Below are 22944 nucleotides of genomic sequence, written 5' to 3'. Positions count from 1 at the left end.
GGAACAAGGTGAGGGTGAGGAGCTGTGTGCACGGATTATGCTCAAACTGGTCATTCCTTGGTTGGGAGAGCTCTAATGGTCACACTTTGATGAGATGTTTTCGTTGTTGATCCCCTTTTCTTTTTCTTGGTTGGGAGATACACATCCTTCGCTGATCTAATCGCATTCAGTAAGTTGCTTCTTTTGTTTTGTGATCGTAGCATTTGAAAAGTTTGATCCCCATAAACGAATCTTAGTTGATGGAGCTCTTGACTCATTTGTATCTTGTCTTTTTTGTCAGCAACATGTGAGCATGCATGATGGCGTGCTTTGCAGTCCCAGCAAAGGACGTATAAGTATTGTGACATCTCAATCTCTTCCATCTATTTCACTCTTTTTCTTTGTTGTCAAAATCTCCTTTACTTTCTCCAGGACAAGGACACTAGAAGGTCTAATGCTAAAGCCGCTGCCGATTATATGATTTATGATGGAAATTTATCATTTCTCTCCTCGAGAAAAAGTGACAGCAAAAAGGAAAGACAATTGACTGTACTTATCAAATTCAGAATGCAACAATGGGTATGTGGAGACCCCCTAGATACACATCCTAAACTGATATCATTACCTTCAGTAAGTTAGTTCTTTTAATTTGTGATTTACGCGTGCATTTGAGAAATCTGTTATAAACTGTTTACCACAACACCATTTAGTTCCATCTTTTAGAAGGCTAAATTATTTTTTTGTTTCCAGGGATGTGTTGCTGGTTAACGACATGCATGATGGCGTGCTTTGCAGTCCCAGGAAAGGCCAACGTATAAGTATTGTGACGTCTCAATCTCTTCCATCTATCTCACTCTTTTTCTTTGTTGTCAAAATATGCTTTACTTTCTCCAAGACAAGGACACTAGAAGCTCTAATGCTAAAGCTGCTGGTGATGATATGATTTATGACGGAAATTTGTGATTTCTTTCCTCGAGAAAAAGTGACAGCAAAAAGGAAAGACAATTGATTGTACTTATCAAATTCGGAATGCAGCACTGGGTATGTGGAGACCCCATAGATACACATCCTAAAGTAATATCATTACCTTTAGTAAGTTAGTTCTTTTAATTTGTTTGAGAAGTTTGTTATAAACTGTTTACCCCAATTCCATTTAGTTCCATCTTTTAGAAGGCTAAATTGTTTTCTTGTTTCCAGGAATGTGTTGCTGGTTAACAACATGCATGATGGCGTGCTTTACAGTTCCAGGAAAGGCCAACGTATAAGTATTGTGACGTCTCAATCTCTTCCATCTATCTCACTCTTTTTCTTTGTTGTCAAAATCTCCTTTACTTTCTCCAGCACAAGGACACTAGAAGCTCTAATGCTAAAGCTGCTACTGATGATATGATTTATGACGGAAATTTGTGATCTCTTTCCTCGAGAAAAAGTGACAGCGAAAAGGAAAGACGATTGACTGTACTTATCAAATTCGGAATGCAGCACTGGGTATGTGGAGACCCCATAGATACACATCCTAAAGTGATATCATTACCTTTAGTAAGTTAGTTCTTTTAATTTGTTTGAGAAGTCTGTTATAAACTGGTTACCCCAATACCATTTAGTTCCATCTTTTAGAAGGCTAAATTGTTTTATTGTTTCTAGGGATGTGTTGCTGGTTAACGACATGCATGATGGCCTGCTTTGCAGTCCCAGCAAAGGCCAACGTATAAGTATTGTGACGTCTCAATCTCTTCCATCTATTTCACTCTTTTTCTTTGTTGTCAAAATCTCCTTTACTTTCTCCAGGACAAGGACACTAGAAGCTCTAATGCTAAAGCCGTTGCCGATGATATGATTTATGATGGAAATTTGTCATTTCTCTCCGCGAGAAAAAATGTAGCAAAATGGAAAGACAATTGACTGTACTTATCAAATTCGGAATGCAGCACTTGGTATGTGGAGACCCCATAGATACACATCCTAAACTGATATCATTACCTTTAGTAAGTTAGTTCTTTTAATTTGTGATTTACGTGTGCATTTGATAAGTTTGTTATAAACTGTTTACCCCAATACCATTTAGTGTTGAAGGCTAAATTGCTTTTTTGTTTCCAGGGATGTGTTGCTGGTTAATGACATGCTAAAGTCATCCTAATCTCCATTCAATTAAGCATGGAATGCAGTAATGCAACTTTCTGAGCCAATGACTTTCTAGGTAATCGCATCTCTGTTGATGCAACAGGATGCATGATGAAATAGAGACCATTTGTTAGGATCCTTGTGTTTTTGTGATCAGAAAGATTTTCATATGATTTCCTTTTCGTCTTAGTATATCTTTCTAAACTTTCCCTTCTTAAATTATCTTGCTTTTGTGATTCTTATACAAAAACTAAACCTTTTTATAAAATTATCATCTCGAAACCTAGTCCTTTTCAAAATTTACTTCTTTAAGCTCCCCACTCTCTTTTTCTCCCAATGACCTATATGTTTTTAGCTTTCGTTTTTCTAACAAGGAAAATTAATCTCCTTTCTTGAATCTTCTTTTGTATGGTTGAATGAGTCAAAACATTGTCTCTTTAGCAATTTCGGTTATGTTATCTTTCTTGTCTTAGCTCTTGTTTTCGAGGACTTTCTATTCTTAATAATCTTCCATGTAAATTTTTTATAGCAAACCTATCCTCATCTAAACTTGTCTTTTCTGTAATTTGTTTCTTTAAGCATTCCCCTCTTTTCCATAGCGATTGATAGCTCAAGCTACCGTTTGGAGCCCTTCTTATATAGATAGGCTTTTTCTTGATAATGATGTTCCATGGAGGAAAGTAATGTTGTTGTGGTATTGAGCTCACCTTGAAGATTTTAGACAAATAAGAATTTAGTCTAAGATATAGGTTAATTATTTTTTGTTTCTAGTTAAGTTATTTTTTGGCTCAATATATTCAAATTTTGTTGTTAATTGGATTTTGGCTGAAAATTCCATCTCAGTCAAAGCAAAATCCAATTAGTATCTTATTACGTTATATTGAACCAAAAATTTAGCATGGATTTAGATGCCAAAAAAGCTTTTCCATGGATTTTTATTTGTCCATGACGTCTTCAAGGATTCCGCAAATATAATGCATTTTCTCCGTTGGAACACCACCACTTTGAGAAGCCCAATTTATATTACAAGTCTTCGAATGAGTAGATCGAGTTATTTGCCCTTGATCTGATCTACCATCTTTCTTTGTGATTTATAGTGATGGCTAGGTATGGACCTTAAAATGCATACCTTCTACTGTTTGTCAATTTGGTATGTGTACTTCTTGTTGTTCCGCTATGGTTTGCTGCTTCTTTTAAATGGTAATACAGGTTAGGGTGCCGATCTCAATGCTAAGCGGTTGTGGTTGTCTCCGTAAGTTAAATATCCGGTATTATTCTTTTTTCTTGCACATTTTTCTGTGATCTTCCTTTTGTCGTGTTCCTTTTTGTTGTTACCTGCTTGAAGTGGTAGAATAGGTCCTGCATAGATTCCACCTTATAATGAGTAGAGATTTTCAGAACAATTGTGCACTCTGTTGGGGACAAAGTGAGGGCGTGGAGCTGTGTGCACGGGCTTTGTTCCCAGGTGTAGAGTGGATATCAAAACAATCCTATCAACTATTACAAGCCGATTTGGAGTACGAAACTCCTTAAAAATTATACAACCCAATATTGCAGTATAATAAAATAACAGAATGAATAAACTGAGGAATCAACAGAGACAAACTCTTGTTAAATAGTCGGCTCAGAAAACACCAGGTCCAAGAATGAGAGGGACACGGCCACTGTAAGTTCCGTTCCCAAACGGCACCAAGCCCACGGCAACACCACACGGAGACACGACCTCAACGAACCGGATCACTCAGATCACTATCTCACCCGGTCGCAAAAGACACCTCAAGGCTCACGATTCTCACAAAGAAGAGTTAAGAGGATTCGGGTATTTCTCGATTTCAGTTTTTTGAAAAGAGAGGAGAGAGCTCCTATTTATACGGTTGAGAAAATAGGTGAGAAAGGAAAGCCATTGAAGCTTTCCTTAAACCATTATCTTGGTTTAGGAAAGCTTCCATGGAAGCCGGTGACAAGAAGGAAAGAGTATCTCGGTGAGTATCAGAGAGAAAGGGGAAGAAGAGAGGCAGACGGCGCAAGGTACATACTGAGGGTTAGGGCAACAATTAGAGAGTATAAGTACCGGTAGTGGGTCGGGTCATGGGTCGTCTGTGGGCTGCCGGGTGGGCTTGGGGTTTGGGCTTTTAAGTGGCCTACCGATTTTAAGGTCATGGGCCATAGCAACAACATACTCCACCTTGGACCAGACCTTAAAGGTATTGGGTCCTGGAGATTTTGGTTTGGACCTGGTTACTCATCATAGCCTTAGGGGGATCTACCCCTGTGTACCTGCAAGAAAAATATTGACGTTAGTCAGGAACTAAATTTAGAATCTTTAAACAATTTATGAATTTCTCAGCCGGAAGGCTTTTTGTGCCCATGTCAGCAGGATTCTCCTCAGATCTTACCTTCTCCAATTTGATGATTTCCTTGCTGACGATATCACGTATAAAATGGAATCTAACGTCAATGTGCTTAGTCCTATCATGAAAAACGGGATTTTTGCAAAGTTGAATGGAAGATTGACTGTCGGAAAAAACAGTAAGCCGATTTTTTAGAAAAACAATTTCTTTTACAAGGCCCTCGAGCCAAATAGCTTCTTTGAAAGCTTCGGTAGTAGCAATGTATTCGGCTTCAGTTGTAGAAAGTGCAACAATGTGTTGTAGTTGGGATTTCCAACTAATGCATGATCCACACAAAGTGAAAATGTATGAGGTTGTGGATTTTCTACTATCCTTTTCATTTGCATAATTTGAATCCACATAACCAATGAGATTAACAGAATCAGAAAATTTAGAGAAATTTATACCTATGTTATCGGTACCTCGTAGGTATCTTAGGAGCCATTTTAAAGCCTCCCAATGAGGAGGTCCTGGATTGGACATGTACCTGCTCAAACAACTTATAGCATATGCAATATCGGGTCTGGTACATACCATGAGAAACATTATAGACCCAATCACATTAGAGTAAGGAATTTTACACATTTTGTCTTTTTCGGAAGAAGTTTTAGGACATTGATCTTTGGATAATTGAAAATGGGCAGCTAGGGGAACCGATGTAGGTTTTGAATTTTCCATAGAGAATCTTTTCAAAACAGAATGAATGTAGGATTTTTGATTCAAAAGGATGGAAAAACGTTTTCTGTTTCTGTGAATATCCATGCCAAGGATTTTCTTTGCATCACCAAGATTTTTCATTTCAAAGTTGTTGGAAAGGTCATTTTGCAAAGATTCGATGAGATTTAAACTAGGACTAGTAATGAGCATGTCATCAACATATAACACAAGAAAGACAGGTACTTCATCCAAAAACTTAAAATAAAGGCAATGGTCATAATCACTTCTCTTAAAGTTTAAAGAGAGCATGAACATATCAAACTTCTTATTCCATTGTCTAGGTGATTGTTTCAAACCGTATAGGGATTTCTTTAGTAAGCAAACATGATCAGGTTTGTTTTTCTCAATAAAACCAACAGGTTGTCGCATGTATATGCATTCATCAAGGTCACCATGTAAGAAAGCAGTTTTAACATCCATTTGTTTCAACTCCCAATCAAAGTGAGCAACAAGAGCAAGCATAATACGAACGGTAGTATATTTCACAACGGGCGAAAATATTTCATTGTAATCTATCCCTTCTTTTTGAGTGAACCCTTTAGCTACTAATCTACCTTTAAATTTCAAAGGGTTTTCTTGTTTGATTTTAAAGATCCATTTGCAATCAACTAGGGAGCAATTTTTAGGTCTTGGAACTAGATCCCAAGTGTGGTTGTCTTTTAGAGACTTCATCTCCTCATTCATGGCACTAAGCCATTCTTTTGACCTAAGAGCTTCGTCTACGTTTGCGGGTTCTATGTTTTCTATGTTCAAAGCCACTTGGAAATCATTTAATCTAGTTGGGATCTTTCGTTCTCGTCTACTCCTGTCTCGAGCTAGTTGATAATTCTCTAAGGGATCAACTTCTAATTCTAAGTTTTGTTCATCATTATTGGTCTCAACTACATTTTCTCCCCCTTCTTGGTTATCCTCCACCTTATTAAAGGTCAAGTTTTTCGGTTCTACTTCAGTTTTCAAGAGGCAGGGCATCTCATATTCATTAAAAGTTACATCTCTACTAATGATGACCTTAAAACCTGGTTGGCTTCTAACCCATAACCTATACCCTTTTACCCCATCAGGATAACCAATAAAAACACATTTCAGGGAGCGGGGTTCAAGTTTATCAGTAGTTTGATGAACAAAAGCAGAGCAGCCAAAAGTGCGCAATAAAGAGATATCAGGTTTTTTACCACTCCAAACAGTCTCAGGAGACTTTCCAAGCAAAGGCACAGAAGGAGATAGATTTATCAAATATGCAGCAGTTAACACGGCTTCACCCCAAAAAGATTTTTGTAAACCTGAACTAATCAGCAGGCATCTTACTTTTTCAAGTAAAGTTCGATTCATACGCTCAGCAACACCATTTTGCTGGGGGGTGTAGGGGTTTGTTTTGTGCCTCTTAATACCAAACTTATCACAAAGATTATCAAAATGCTTATTGCAAAACTCAAGACCGTTATCAGTGCGTAAAGATTTAAGCCTTTTTCCAGTTTGATTTTCAACGAGGGTTTTCCATTTTTCAAACTTTTCAAAAACCTCAGATTTGTGTTTAAGCAAGAAAACAAACACCTTTCTAGAAAAGTTATCAACAATAGACAGAAAATATCGATTCCCACCATGGGTAGGTTCTTTGGAAGGACCCCATACATCAGCATGAACATAGTCAAGAATGCAAGATGACATAGAAAGGTTCGGGGAAGGTGTAGCAGGAAAATGTACACGATGTTGTTTTCCCATAACACAATCATCACAAAATGGCAGTTTATCAATGTTATCACTCAAAATGCCTTCTTTGTTTAAAAACTCAAGTCCTTTTTGGCTGATATGCCCAAAACGTTTATGCCAAAGAACGGTTTTGTCATGCATGTTCACAGAAGCAGCCAAGGAATCATATGTCACAGAGCATAAATATAGATTTCGTCTTTTTTCAGCTTTAAAAACGACAAGGGAGCCTTTCATGATTTTCATAATGCCCTTTCCCCATCTACCCTCTAGCCCATCATCTTCTAAAGCAGCACAAGAAATAAGGTTATGACTAAGTTCAGGAACATATCTAACATGCTTGAGAGTCATTCTATAACCATTATCAAAAGTCAAGGAAATGTCACCAATACCTTTAATATCACATCGTTTTTCGTTTGCCATAGACACAGAGCCAAAATCACCAATTTTGAGATTTGAGAAAATGCTTTCAAAAGGACTAATATGGAAAGTACAACCAGAGTCAACAAGCCATTCATGCATACTCAAAGGAAGCACGGAGTTCACATCAGAAACCACAAAGACTTCTCCAGATTCATCAGTAACATTATTCACTTGTTCTTTTTCTTCTCCATGGTTATCCCTATTATCACGTCTAGGTTTTCTGCAGTCCTTGATATAGTGACCTCTTATACCGCAATTATAGCATCTTCTCTCTCTAATTTTGTCATCCTTATGTGAATAATCTCTATTTCTGGATTTACTCCTGTTTTTATTCCGACTCTTACTCCTATTGTTGTACCTGTTACTAGAGTTCCTAAATTTGGACCTACTTCTGACAGAGTTCACTTCATGATGATTATTGCTAGGTCTATTTGTTTTAAGATCAATTTCTTTGCTTTTTAAGCCATTAACAACAATATCAAGACCCACACTATCTCTACCGTATTTAATCGCAGCTTTCACATCAGAATATGTATCAGGTATAGCATTCAAGAGCACAATAGGAGAATACTCATCAATATTCTTATCACCAGTCAGTTTTATATCTTGCACTAATTTAGTGAAATCATCAAGGTTTTCATCAATGGTTCTGGATAAATCAAGTTTGTATTTGAAAAACTTTTCAAGCAAGAATAGCTTACTAGGCAATGAAACATCAGTGTAAAGATCCTCTAGTTTTTCCCATAAATCTCTTGCTGTGTCTTGTTTACCAACTTTTCTTAAAACATTATCAGACAGGTTTAGAATTATAGAAGAATATGCAAATTCGTCATTTTCTAAAACCTTTTCTTCAGAAATGGAATCAGAGTACCGACCATCAATGGCCTTGAAAACCTTTTGTTGAATTAAAATGCCCTTCATTTTCTGTTGCCAAATTGAAAAGTCACCTTTTCCATCGAAAGGTTGCAAATTGTATCCGGCCATTTTAAAGAAAAAACCTTTTCAAAAATCGAATTTAAGAAAAGAAGGAAGGATTTTCAAAAGAAAACAAGTTTCAGTGGGTTATGAAAATTCACAGCAGAAAAACCCAACAGTTATGAAATCACAGCAGAAAGTCCCAACAGTTATGAAATCACAGATAAGTGTGAGCACTCAGAGATTACGACGCAGACACACAGTTCAGATTATAACCTCAAAGTATCAAGAATCAACAGTAAGTCACGCACAGAGCCTTAAAAGATATGGTAAGTTCAAAATTTCACAGAGTATAGTGTTCACCGAGAACAAGCACGCGGCAGTATCATAGACCGAGATATCCACAATCTTAAGAGATTAATCACAAAGTAGAAATAACAGATATTTCAGAAATCCCACAAGACAGTGTACGAAATAATATTCAGAATATTGCAACAGTTAATATCACGAATAGAAAATAGAAGCTGAGGCCTCTCCAGCCTAACACCCAGTCCAGATACCCGACGACCTCAAGGGTCCGGCCAGGAGGGTAATCAGGGGGAACAAGCACCTCAGTTAATAGTTCGAGAAATAATATAACAGAAATAAAATGCGGAAGTAAAAGGAGGGGTTTCAGCAGGTTACCGCCACCAGAGTGCCGTCGGATCGGAAGGAGTGGCTCTGATACCACTGTAGAGTGGATATCAAAACAATCCTATCAACTATTACAAGCCGATTTGGAGTACGAAACTCCTTAAAAATTATACAACCCAATATTGCAGTATAATAAAATAACAGAATGAATAAACTGAGGAATCAACAGAGACAAACTCTTGTTAAATAGTCGGCTCAGAAAACACCAGGTCCAAGAATGAGAGGGACACGGCCACTGTAAGTTCCGTTCCCAAACGGCACCAAGCCCACGGCAACACCACACGGAGACACGACCTCAACGAACCGGATCACTCAGATCACTATCTCACCCGGTCGCAAAAGACACCTCAAGGCTCACGATTCTCACAAAGAAGAGTTAAGAGGATTCGGGTATTTCTCGATTTCAGTTTTTTGAAAAGAGAGGAGAGAGCTCCTATTTATACGGTTGAGAAAATAGGTGAGAAAGGAAAGCCATTGAAGCTTTCCTTAAACCATTATCTTGGTTTAGGAAAGCTTCCATGGAAGCCGGTGACAAGAAGGAAAGAGTATCTCGGTGAGTATCAGAGAGAAAGGGGAAGAAGAGAGGCAGACGGCGCAAGGTACATACTGAGGGTTAGGGCAACAATTAGAGAGTATAAGTACCGGTAGTGGGTCGGGTCATGGGTCGTCTGTGGGCTGCCGGGTGGGCTTGGGGTTTGGGCTTTTAAGTGGCCTACCGATTTTAAGGTCATGGGCCATAGCAACAACATACTCCACCTTGGACCAGACCTTAAAGGTATTGGGTCCTGGAGATTTTGGTTTGGACCTGGTTACTCATCATAGCCTTAGGGGGATCTACCCCTGTGTACCTGCAAGAAAAATATTGACGTTAGTCAGGAACTAAATTTAGAATCTTTAAACAATTTATGAATTTCTCAGCCGGAAGGCTTTTTGTGCCCATGTCAGCAGGATTCTCCTCAGATCTTACCTTCTCCAATTTGATGATTTCCTTGCTGACGATATCACGTATAAAATGGAATCTAACGTCAATGTGCTTAGTCCTATCATGAAAAACGGGATTTTTGCAAAGTTGAATGGAAGATTGACTGTCGGAAAAAACAGTAAGCCGATTTTTTAGAAAACCAATTTCTTTTACAAGGCCCTCGAGCCAAATAGCTTCTTTGAAAGCTTCGGTAGTAGCAATGTATTCGGCTTCAGTTGTAGAAAGTGCAACAATGTGTTGTAGTTGGGATTTCCAACTAATGCATGATCCACACAAAGTGAAAATGTATGAGGTTGTGGATTTTCTACTATCCTTTTCATTTGCATAATTTGAATCCACATAACCAATGAGATTAACAGAATCAGAAAATTTAGAGAAATTTATACCTATGTTATCGGTACCTCGTAGGTATCTTAGGAGCCATTTTAAAGCCTCCCAATGAGGAGGTCCTGGATTGGACATGTACCTGCTCAAACAACTTATAGCATATGCAATATCGGGTCTGGTACATACCATGAGAAACATTATAGACCCAATCACATTAGAGTAAGGAATTTTACACATTTTGTCTTTTTCGGAAGAAGTTTTAGGACATTGATCTTTGGATAATTGAAAATGGGCAGCTAGGGGAACCGATGTAGGTTTTGAATTTTCCATAGAGAATCTTTTCAAAACAGAATGAATGTAGGATTTTTGATTCAAAAGGATGGAAAAACGTTTTCTGTTTCTGTGAATATCCATGCCAAGGATTTTCTTTGCATCACCAAGATTTTTCATTTCAAAGTTGTTGGAAAGGTCATTTTGCAAAGATTCGATGAGATTTAAACTAGGACTAGTAATGAGCATGTCATCAACATATAACACAAGAAAGACAGGTACTTCATCCAAAAACTTAAAATAAAGGCAATGGTCATAATCACTTCTCTTAAAGTTTAAAGAGAGCATGAACATATCAAACTTCTTATTCCATTGTCTAGGTGATTGTTTCAAACCGTATAGGGATTTCTTTAGCAAGCAAACATGATCAGGTTTGTTTTTCTCAATAAAACCAACAGGTTGTCGCATGTATATGCATTCATCAAGGTCACCATGTAAGAAAGCAGTTTTAACATCCATTTGTTTCAACTCCCAATCAAAGTGAGCAACAAGAGCAAGCATAATACGAACGGTAGTATATTTCACAACGGGCGAAAATATTTCATTGTAATCTATCCCTTCTTTTTGAGTGAACCCTTTAGCTACTAATCTACCTTTAAATTTCAAAGGGTTTTCTTGTTTGATTTTAAAGATCCATTTGCAATCAACTAGGGAGCAATTTTTAGGTCTTGGAACTAGATCCCAAGTGTGGTTGTCTTTTAGAGACTTCATCTCCTCATTCATGGCACTAAGCCATTCTTTTGACCTAAGAGCTTCGTCTACGTTTGCGGGTTCTATGTTTTCTATGTTCAAAGCCACTTGGAAATCATTTAATCTAGTTGGGATCTTTCGTTCTCGTCTACTCCTGTCTCGAGCTAGTTGATAATTCTCTAAGGGATCAACTTCTAATTCTAAGTTTTGTTCATCATTATTGGTCTCAACTACATTTTCTCCCCCTTCTTGGTTATCCTCCACCTTATTAAAGGTCAAGTTTTTCGGTTCTACTTCAGTTTTCAAGAGGCAGGGCATCTCATATTCATTAAAAGTTACATCTCTACTAATGATGACCTTAAAACCTGGTTGGCTTCTAACCCATAACCTATACCCTTTTACCCCATCAGGATAACCAATAAAAACACATTTCAGGGAGCGGGGTTCAAGTTTATCAGTAGTTTGATGAACAAAAGCAGAGCAGCCAAAAGTGCGCAATAAAGAGATATCAGGTTTTTTACCACTCCAAACAGTCTCAGGAGACTTTCCAAGCAAAGGCACAGAAGGAGATAGATTTATCAAATATGCAGCAGTTAACACGGCTTCACCCCAAAAAGATTTTTGTAAACCTGAACTAATCAGCAGGCATCTTACTTTTTCAAGTAAAGTTCGATTCATACGCTCAGCAACACCATTTTGCTGGGGGGTGTAGGGGTTTGTTTTGTGCCTCTTAATACCAAACTTATCACAAAGATTATCAAAATGCTTATTGCAAAACTCAAGACCGTTATCAGTGCGTAAAGATTTAAGCCTTTTTCCAGTTTGATTTTCAACGAGGGTTTTCCATTTTTCAAACTTTTCAAAAACCTCAGATTTGTGTTTAAGCAAGAAAACAAACACCTTTCTAGAAAAGTTATCAACAATAGACAGAAAATATCGATTCCCACCATGGGTAGGTTCTTTGGAAGGACCCCATACATCAGCATGAACATAGTCAAGAATGCAAGATGACATAGAAAGGTTCGGGGAAGGTGTAGCAGGAAAATGTACACGATGTTGTTTTCCCATAACACAATCATCACAAAATGGCAGTTTATCAATGTTATCACTCAAAATGCCTTCTTTGTTTAAAAACTCAAGTCCTTTTTGGCTGATATGCCCAAAACGTTTATGCCAAAGAACGGTTTTGTCATGCATGTTCACAGAAGCAGCCAAGGAATCATATGTCACAGAGCATAAATATAGATTTCGTCTTTTTTCAGCTTTAAAAACGACAAGGGAGCCTTTCATGATTTTCATAATGCCCTTTCCCCATCTACCCTCTAGCCCATCATCTTCTAAAGCAGCACAAGAAATAAGGTTATGACTAAGTTCAGGAACATATCTAACATGCTTGAGAGTCATTCTATAACCATTATCAAAAGTCAAGGAAATGTCACCAATACCTTTAATATCACATCGTTTTTCGTTTGCCATAGACACAGAGCCAAAATCACCAATTTTGAGATTTGAGAAAATGCTTTCAAAAGGACTAATATGGAAAGTACAACCAGAGTCAACAAGCCATTCATGCATACTCAAAGGAAGCACGGAGTTCACATCAGAAACCACAAAGACTTCTCCAGATTCATCAGTAACATTATTCACTTGTTCTTTTTCTTCTCCATGGTTATCCCTATTATCACGTCTAGGTTTTCTGCAGTCCTTGATATAGTGACCTCTTATACCGCAATTATAGCATCTTCTCTCTCTAATTTTGTCATCCTTATGTGAATAATCTCTATTTCTGGATTTACTCTTGTTTTTATTCCGACTCTTACTCCTATTGTTGTACCTGTTACTAGAGTTCCTAAATTTGGACCTACTTCTGACAGAGTTCACTTCATGATGATTATTGCTAGGTCTATTTGTTTTAAGATCAATTTCTTTGCTTTTTAAGCCATTAACAACAATATCAAGACCCACACTATCTCTACCGTATTTAATCGCAGCTTTCACATCAGAATATGTATCAGGTATAGCATTCAAGAGCACAATAGGAGAATACTCATCAATATTCTTATCACCAGTCAGTTTTATATCTTGCACTAATTTAGTGAAATCATCAAGGTTTTCATCAATGGTTCTGGATAAATCAAGTTTGTATTTGAAAAACTTTTCAAGCAAGAATAGCTTACTAGGCAATGAAACATCAGTGTAAAGATCCTCTAGTTTTTCCCATGAATCTCTTGCTGTGTCTTGTTTACCAACTTTTCTTAAAACATTATCAGACAGGTTTAGAATTATAGAAGAATATGCAAATTCGTCATTTTCTAAAACCTTTTCTTCAGAAATGGAATCAGAGTACCGACCATCAATGGCCTTGAAAACCTTTTGTTGAATTAAAATGCCCTTCATTTTCTGTTGCCAAATTGAAAAGTCACCTTTTCCATCGAAAGGTTGCAAATTGTATCCGGCCATTTTAAAGAAAAAACCTTTTCAAAAATCGAATTTAAGAAAAGAAGGAAGGATTTTCAAAAGAAAACAAGTTTCAGTGGGTTATGAAAATTCACAGCAGAAAAACCCAACAGTTATGAAATCACAGCAGAAAGTCCCAACAGTTATGAAATCACAGATAAGTGTGAGCACTCAGAGATTACGACGCAGACACACAGTTCAGATTATAACCTCAAAGTATCAAGAATCAACAGTAAGTCACGCACAGAGCCTTAAAAGATATGGTAAGTTCAAAATTTCACAGAGTATAGTGTTCACCGAGAACAAGCACGCGGCAGTATCATAGACCGAGATATCCACAATCTTAAGAGATTAATCACAAAGTAGAAATAACAGATATTTCAGAAATCCCACAAGACAGTGTACGAAATAATATTCAGAATATTGCAACAGTTAATATCACGAATAGAAAATAGAAGCTGAGGCCTCTCCAGCCTAACACCCAGTCCAAATACCCGACGACCTCAAGGGTCCGGCCAGGAGGGTAATCAGGGGGAACAAGCACCTCAGTTAATAGTTCGAGAAATAATATAACAGAAATAAAATGCGGAAGTAAAAGGAGGGGTTTCAGCAGGTTACCGCCACCAGAGTGCCGTCGGATCGGAAGGAGTGGCTCTGATACCACTGTAGAGTGGATATCAAAACAATCCTATCAACTATTACAAGCCGATTTGGAGTACGAAACTCCTTAAAAATTATACAACCCAATATTGCAGTATAATAAAATAACAGAATGAATAAACTGAGGAATCAACAGAGACAAACTCTTGTTAAATAGTCGGCTCAGAAAACACCAGGTCCAAGAATGAGAGGGACACGGCCACTGTAAGTTCCGTTCCCAAACGGCACCAAGCCCACGGCAACACCACACGGAGACACGACCTCAACGAACCGGATCACTCAGATCACTATCTCACCCGGTCGCAAAAGACACCTCAAGGCTCACGATTCTCACAAAGAAGAGTTAAGAGGATTCGGGTATTTCTCGATTTCAGTTTTTTGAAAAGAGAGGAGAGAGCTCCTATTTATACGGTTGAGAAAATAGGTGAGAAAGGAAAGCCATTGAAGCTTTCCTTAAACCATTATCTTGGTTTAGGAAAGCTTCCATGGAAGCCGGTGACAAGAAGGAAAGAGTATCTCGGTGAGTATCAGAGAGAAAGGGGAAGAAGAGAGGCAGACGGCGCAAGGTACATACTGAGGGTTAGGGCAACAATTAGAGAGTATAAGTACCGGTAGTGGGTCGGGTCATGGGTCGTCTGTGGGCTGCCGGGTGGGCTTGGGGTTTGGGCTTTTAAGTGGCCTACCGATTTTAAGGTCATGGGCCATAGCAACAACATACTCCACCTTGGACCAGACCTTAAAGGTACTGGGTCCTGGAGATTTTGGTTTGGACCTGGTTACTCATCATAGCCTTAGGGGGATCTACCCCTGTGTACCTGCAAGAAAAATATTGACGTTAGTCAGGAACTAAATTTAGAATCTTTAAACAATTTATGAATTTCTCAGCCGGAAGGCTTTTTGTGCCCATGTCAGCAGGATTCTCCTCAGATCTTACCTTCTCCAATTTGATGATTTCCTTGCTGACGATATCACGTATAAAATGGAATCTAACGTCAATGTGCTTAGTCCTATCATGAAAAACGGGATTTTTGCAAAGTTGAATGGAAGATTGACTGTCGGAAAAAACAGTAAGCCGATTTTTTAGAAAACCAATTTCTTTTACAAGGCCCTCGAGCCAAATAGCTTCTTTGAAAGCTTCGGTAGTAGCAATGTATTCGGCTTCAGTTGTAGAAAGTGCAACAATGTGTTGTAGTTGGGATTTCCAACTAATGCATGATCCACACAAAGTGAAAATGTATGAGGTTGTGGATTTTCTACTATCCTTTTCATTTGCATAATTTGAATCCACATAACCAATGAGATTAACAGAATCAGAAAATTTAGAGAAATTTATACCTATGTTATCGGTACCTCGTAGGTATCTTAGGAGCCATTTTAAAGCCTCCCAATGAGGAGGTCCTGGATTGGACATGTACCTGCTCAAACAACTTATAGCATATGCAATATCGGGTCTGGTACATACCATGAGAAACATTATAGACCCAATCACATTAGAGTAAGGAATTTTACACATTTTGTCTTTTTCGGAAGAAGTTTTAGGACATTGATCTTTGGATAATTGAAAATGGGCAGCTAGGGGAACCGATGTAGGTTTTGAATTTTCCATAGAGAATCTTTTCAAAACAGAATGAATGTAGGATTTTTGATTCAAAAGGATGGAAAAACGTTTTCTGTTTCTGTGAATATCCATGCCAAGGATTTTCTTTGCATCACCAAGATTTTTCATTTCAAAGTTGTTGGAAAGGTCATTTTGCAAAGATTCGATGAGATTTAAACTAGGACTAGTAATGAGCATGTCATCAACATATAACACAAGAAAGACAGGTACTTCATCCAAAAACTTAAAATAAAGGCAATGGTCATAATCACTTCTCTTAAAGTTTAAAGAGAGCATGAACATATCAAACTTCTTATTCCATTGTCTAGGTGATTGTTTCAAACCGTATAGGGATTTCTTTAGCAAGCAAACATGATCAGGTTTGTTTTTCTCAATAAAACCAACAGGTTGTCGCATGTATATGCATTCATCAAGGTCACCATGTAAGAAAGCAGTTTTAACATCCATTTGTTTCAACTCCCAATCAAAGTGAGCAACAAGAGCAAGCATAATACGAACGGTAGTATATTTCACAACGGGCGAAAATATTTCATTGTAATCTATCCCTTCTTTTTGAGTGAACCCTTTAGCTACTAATCTACCTTTAAATTTCAAAGGGTTTTCTTGTTTGATTTTAAAGATCCATTTGCAATCAACTAGGGAGCAATTTTTAGGTCTTGGAACTAGATCCCAAGTGTGGTTGTCTTTTAGAGACTTCATCTCCTCATTCATGGCACTAAGCCATTCTTTTGACCTAAGAGCTTCGTCTACGTTTGCGGGTTCTATGTTTTCTATGTTCAAAGCCACTTGGAAATCATTTAATCTAGTTGGGATCTTTCGTTCTCGTCTACTCCTGTCTCGAGCTAGTTGATAATTCTCTAAGGGATCAACTTCTAATTCTAAGTTTTGTTCATCATTATTGGTCTCAACTACATTTTCTCCCCCTTCTTGGTTATCCTCCACCTTATTAAAGGTCAAGTTTTTCGGTTCTACTTCAGTTTTCAAGAGGCAGGGCATCTCATATTCATTAAAAGTTACATCTCTACTAATGATGACCTTAAAACCTGGTTGGCTTCTAACCCATAACCTATACCCTTTTACCCCATCAGGATAACCAATAAAAACACATTTCAGGGAGCGGGGTTCAAGTTTATCAGTAGTTTGATGAACAAAAGCAGAGCAGCCAAAAGTGCGCAATAAAGAGATATCAGGTTTTTTACCACTCCAAACAGTCTCAGGAGACTTTCCAAGCAAAGGCACAGAAGGAGATAGATTTATCAAATATGCAGCAGTTAACACGGCTTCACCCCAAAAAGATTTTTGTAAACCTGAACTAATCAGCAGGCATCTTACTTTTTCAAGTAAAGTTCGATTCATACGCTCAGCAACACCATTTTGCTGGGGGGTGTAGGGGTTTGTTTTGTGCCTCTTAATACCAAACTTATCACAAAGATTATCAAAATGCTTATTGCAAAACTCAAGACCGTTATCAGTGCGTAAAGATTTAAGCCTTTTTCCAGTTTGATTTTCAACGAGGGTTTTCCATTTTTCAAACTTTTCAAAAACCTCAGATTTGTGTTTAAGCAAGAAAACAAACACCTTTCTAGAAAAGTTATCAACAATAGACAGAAAATATCGATTCCCACCATGGGTAGGTTCTTTGGAAGGACCCCATACATCAGCATGAACATAGTCAAGAATGCAAGATGACATAGAAAGGTTCGGGGAAGGTGTAGCAGGAAAATGTACACGATGTTGTTTTCCCATAACACAATCATCACAAAATGGCAGTTTATCAATGTTATCACTCAAAATGCCTTCTTTGTTTAAAAACTCAAGTCCTTTTTGGCTGATATGCCCAAAACGTTTATGCCAAAGAACGGTTTTGTCATGCATGTTCACAGAAGCAGCCAAGGAATCATATGTCACAGAGCATAAATATAGATTTCGTCTTTTTTCAGCTTTAAAAACGACAAGGGAGCCTTTCATGATTTTCATAATGCCCTTTCCCCATCTACCCTCTAGCCCATCATCTTCTAAAGCAGCACAAGAAATAAGGTTATGACTAAGTTCAGGAACATATCTAACATGCTTGAGAGTCATTCTATAACCATTATCAAAAGTCAAGGAAATGTCACCAATACCTTTAATATCACATCGTTTTTCGTTTGCCATAGACACAGAGCCAAAATCACCAATTTTGAGATTTGAGAAAATGCTTTCAAAAGGACTAATATGGAAAGTACAACCAGAGTCAACAAGCCATTCATGCATACTCAAAGGAAGCACGGAGTTCACATCAGAAACCACAAAGACTTCTCCAGATTCATCAGTAACATTATTCACTTGTTCTTTTTCTTCTCCATGGTTATCCCTATTATCACGTCTAGGTTTTCTGCAGTCCTTGATATAGTGACCTCTTATACCGCAATTATAGCATCTTCTCTCTCTAATTTTGTCATCCTTATGTGAATAATCTCTATTTCTGGATTTACTCCTGTTTTTATTCCGACTCTTACTCCTATTGTTGTACCTGTTACTAGAGTTCCTAAATTTGGACCTACTTCTGACAGAGTTCACTTCATGATGATTATTGCTAGGTCTATTTGTTTTAAGATCAATTTCTTTGCTTTTTAAGCCATTAACAACAATATCAAGACCCACACTATCTCTACCGTATTTAATCGCAGCTTTCACATCAGAATATGTATCAGGTATAGCATTCAAGAGCACAATAGGAGAATACTCATCAATATTCTTATCACCAGTCAGTTTTATATCTTGCACTAATTTAGTGAAATCATCAAGGTTTTCATCAATGGTTCTGGATAAATCAAGTTTGTATTTGAAAAACTTTTCAAGCAAGAATAGCTTACTAGGCAATGAAACATCAGTGTAAAGATCCTCTAGTTTTTCCCATAAATCTCTTGCTGTGTCTTGTTTACCAACTTTTCTTAAAACATTATCAGACAGGTTTAGAATTATAGAAGAATATGCAAATTCGTCATTTTCTAAAACCTTTTCTTCAGAAATGGAATCAGAGTACCGACCATCAATGGCCTTGAAAACCTTTTGTTGAATTAAAATGCCCTTCATTTTCTGTTGCCAAATTGAAAAGTCACCTTTTCCATCGAAAGGTTGCAAATTGTATCCGGCCATTTTAAAGAAAAAACCTTTTCAAAAATCGAATTTAAGAAAAGAAGGAAGGATTTTCAAAAGAAAACAAGTTTCAGTGGGTTATGAAAATTCACAGCAGAAAAACCCAACAGTTATGAAATCACAGCAGAAAGTCCCAACAGTTATGAAATCACAGATAAGTGTGAGCACTCAGAGATTACGACGCAGACACACAGTTCAGATTATAACCTCAAAGTATCAAGAATCAACAGTAAGTCACGCACAGAGCCTTAAAAGATATGGTAAGTTCAAAATTTCACAGAGTATAGTGTTCACCGAGAACAAGCACGCGGCAGTATCATAGACCGAGATATCCACAATCTTAAGAGATTAATCACAAAGTAGAAATAACAGATATTTCAGAAATCCCACAAGACAGTGTACGAAATAATATTCAGAATATTGCAACAGTTAATATCACGAATAGAAAATAGAAGCTGAGGCCTCTCCAGCCTAACACCCAGTCCAGATACCCGACGACCTCAAGGGTCCGGCCAGGAGGGTAATCAGGGGGAACAAGCACCTCAGTTAATAGTTCGAGAAATAATATAACAGAAATAAAATGCGGAAGTAAAAGGAGGGGTTTCAGCAGGTTACCGCCACCAGAGTGCCGTCGGATCGGAAGGAGTGGCTCTGATACCACTGTAGAGTGGATATCAAAACAATCCTATCAACTATTACAAGCCGATTTGGAGTACGAAACTCCTTAAAAATTATACAACCCAATATTGCAGTATAATAAAATAACAGAATGAATAAACTGAGGAATCAACAGAGACAAACTCTTGTTAAATAGTCGGCTCAGAAAACACCAGGTCCAAGAATGAGAGGGACACGGCCACTGTAAGTTCCGTTCCCAAACGGCACCAAGCCCACGGCAACACCACACGGAGACACGACCTCAACGAACCGGATCACTCAGATCACTATCTCACCCGGTCGCAAAAGACACCTCAAGGCTCACGATTCTCACAAAGAAGAGTTAAGAGGATTCGGGTATTTCTCGATTTCAGTTTTTTGAAAAGAGAGGAGAGAGCTCCTATTTATACGGTTGAGAAAATAGGTGAGAAAGGAAAGCCATTGAAGCTTTCCTTAAACCATTATCTTGGTTTAGGAAAGCTTCCATGGAAGCCGGTGACAAGAAGGAAAGAGTATCTCGGTGAGTATCAGAGAGAAAGGGGAAGAAGAGAGGCAGACGGCGCAAGGTACATACTGAGGGTTAGGGCAACAATTAGAGAGTATAAGTACCGGTAGTGGGTCGGGTCATGGGTCGTCTGTGGGCTGCCGGGTGGGCTTGGGGTTTGGGCTTTTAAGTGGTCTACCGATTTTAAGGTCATGGGCCATAGCAACAACACCAGGACGTTGGATGCTCTGATGCTAAAGCTGCTCTTGATATGAAGGAAATTCTCATTTCTTTCTTGGATAGATTGGAAAAGGAAAGACAGTTGATTGTGGAACAAAATTATTTGGCGCGAGTGATTGTTGCACTAAAATTTTAGCTAAATTTACACTGTCGATCAAGCAAAAGGTGTAATATGTTTATTAGACCTCATACTTCCTCTTCGTTGTAAACTCATGTGAGCTTGGAGACCTTAACAACATTTGCAAATAAATAACAAAGCATTGTACTGTGAACACAATAAATTGGATAAGGCAGGAGATACAAATCCTTATACATATAGTCAGAATCATGCTGAATACCCAAATTATTGCATGAAATAACTGAAATCATTTCTTTATTATCATTGTTTTTAGATTAATTTGTAAGAATCACTAAAAATTTCAATATAAATTTATAACTAATAAAATAGATTGTATAATGCATACTATATATCTTGATATAAAAATAAATAAAAAAATCGTAAGTGAATTACTTGTCAATTTATAAAAAATATAACACAATTCAAATATATATTAAAATATTACATAAAGTTTATATGTATTATATTACATAATAATTTTAATTATAAAAATATTATAATTTACTAAGTTGTTGATTAAATTTATAAAAATTATAAAAAAATATTATGATCAAAGAAGATCAGGGATGCCTTGGAGAGACTTGAGCGCCTCGAGTGCACCTCCTTATCTTCTTCTTTGTCATCTTCAAACGCCGTCGATGTATCAAGCCCCAGCGCGATCTCTGGAAAAGGTCTCTCTCTCCATCTGCTTGCGTGTTTAAGCTTGGTTTCTGTCTACGCATTGGTTTGGACTGTTGGTTCGTATATTAGGTTGATTGTTATTGCTGAATTTGAATTCAGGTGTGCTCTGGACGAGTTCTTGAATTTTATGCTGTTCATTAGTTTTTTATTTTATGAATGTTTTTGAAAGGGATCCGTGAAAGTTTAATTGATCTTATCCTTACTCTGTAGAAGATAAGTATGAGTCTGATATCATTTGTCTGGTCCAACTGCAGAAGTTGGAGATTGAAATTTGTCTGGTACTGTGTATCGGAAAGATCGTCAAGTGGGTTAAATGGCTTTATTTACTCTTGATACACCATTGAATGTAAACCACAAAAGGACAGACAACTGAATGCTTGGTATGAGTGTCTGTCTGTAGATTGATCTTAATAGAAAATTGAAATGCATCAACAATGCGGCCCTGTTTTTGTCGATCATATACGATGTATGTTTTTTCGTGCATAGAAGATCATCAAATATCCTTTGTAAATTAAGCAACAACTTCTTGATATATTTAATCCTAGACAAATGGGCGTTTATGTGTCTTCTTTGAGCTTGGAGGCATCTAGCTGGACTCACAAGTCACAAGTTCTTGACTTCTCCTTCACTTCCTTTGTCCGCTGTATGTTGTTTGCTCAGTTTGTTTGGTTCTACTTACAATTTTTTGAGGAGGTTTGCAGACTTAGTTATTTGAAAGAAGTAATTTTTCTCCTTTTGCACAGGAAAAGGGAGCAAATCAGTGAGGAGGCTGAGCCAGTTAGCCTTGCATAGTCTGGATAAACACCTTTGTCAAAACCAGAAGCAAATGCTAGAAGCCCAAGAAAGGATAGAATTACTCTGGAAGAGCTGTATGTCCTCTTACTGAGATTTGAAACAAGCACTTCTTCAGTTTACTTAAGATCAACTGATCTTTCTCCCATTTTCTTTTTGAGAGGCGTAATCGTGCTGACAGATGGATTAAGTATGCAGGCATGGTTTTTACAATAATCATCTTCATTATTATCTGGAGGTGGCAAGACGACTGATGCACCATTTGGTACAACCTCATTATAACACAGTTTTTCCATTAATCTTGTGTTGCAGCGAGCTACCCAGTGTTCATGAACAAAAAGAATCTAGTTGAAACTTGATTTCCTAGATGTGTTCATATTTATAGATGGTCAGAAAATGTTACAATGAAACAAAAGTGGAAGTAGGAAGAACTGGTAACTGAAGGCATACATAGGTCCAAATTGTGTGAGTTGAGTTGTAAGTAGCATGATATAGGCCGATTGATGAGTAGCATTCTTTCACCTTGACTTGCTGTACTTTCCATGCATGGCTGATCTCATTGTACAAGTTTTCATGAATTCATTTTCTTCAAGTATTATGTTTTGTTGAAAAGTTCCAAAGCACCATGTAAATTATGCATTCTGCCAACAGATTCAGAGCGTGTATATGATGGTTTTCAATATGTGGGGTTTCAAGTGGATTGACTTTTGATTGCACAGTAGTTTCCCATGTGAAATGAAGCAGAGCTGCATGACTTAATGCTCTGCACAAACTAAAGGTTATATCAACATAGGGACCTTGAACTAGACCATTTCGTTTACAGTTTGG

The 22944-nt window shown here is 37.6% G+C and overlaps 1 long non-coding RNA gene across 6 annotated transcripts; it reads left to right on the top strand.

The window, feature by feature from the left end:
• The first annotated feature begins 30 nt into the window (after positions 1 to 30).
• Positions 31 to 22798, top strand: LOC105173920 (uncharacterized). 6 transcript variants are annotated; one of them, XR_016062790.1, is made up of 10 exons: positions 31 to 169; positions 281 to 335; positions 412 to 558; positions 730 to 1071; positions 1177 to 1244; positions 1321 to 1518; positions 1624 to 1691; positions 1768 to 1964; positions 2077 to 3368; positions 22068 to 22798. It is a non-coding gene; the product is annotated as an uncharacterized LOC105173920 (long non-coding RNA). The 6 variants fall into 6 exon arrangements; XR_016062791.1 differs by having other exon boundaries at positions 412 to 609; positions 730 to 1020; positions 1177 to 1238; XR_016062789.1 differs by having other exon boundaries at positions 412 to 609; positions 730 to 1020.
• The last annotated feature ends 146 nt before the right edge of the window (positions 22799 to 22944 follow it).

The sequence above is a fragment of the Sesamum indicum genome, linkage group LG11 (assembly GCF_026168435.1).
Source record: "Sesamum indicum cultivar Baizhima isolate 11 linkage group LG11, ASM2616843v1, whole genome shotgun sequence".
Taxonomy (NCBI): domain Eukaryota; kingdom Viridiplantae; phylum Streptophyta; class Magnoliopsida; order Lamiales; family Pedaliaceae; genus Sesamum; species Sesamum indicum.
This window is presented reverse-complemented; position numbering and strand designations above follow the sequence as displayed.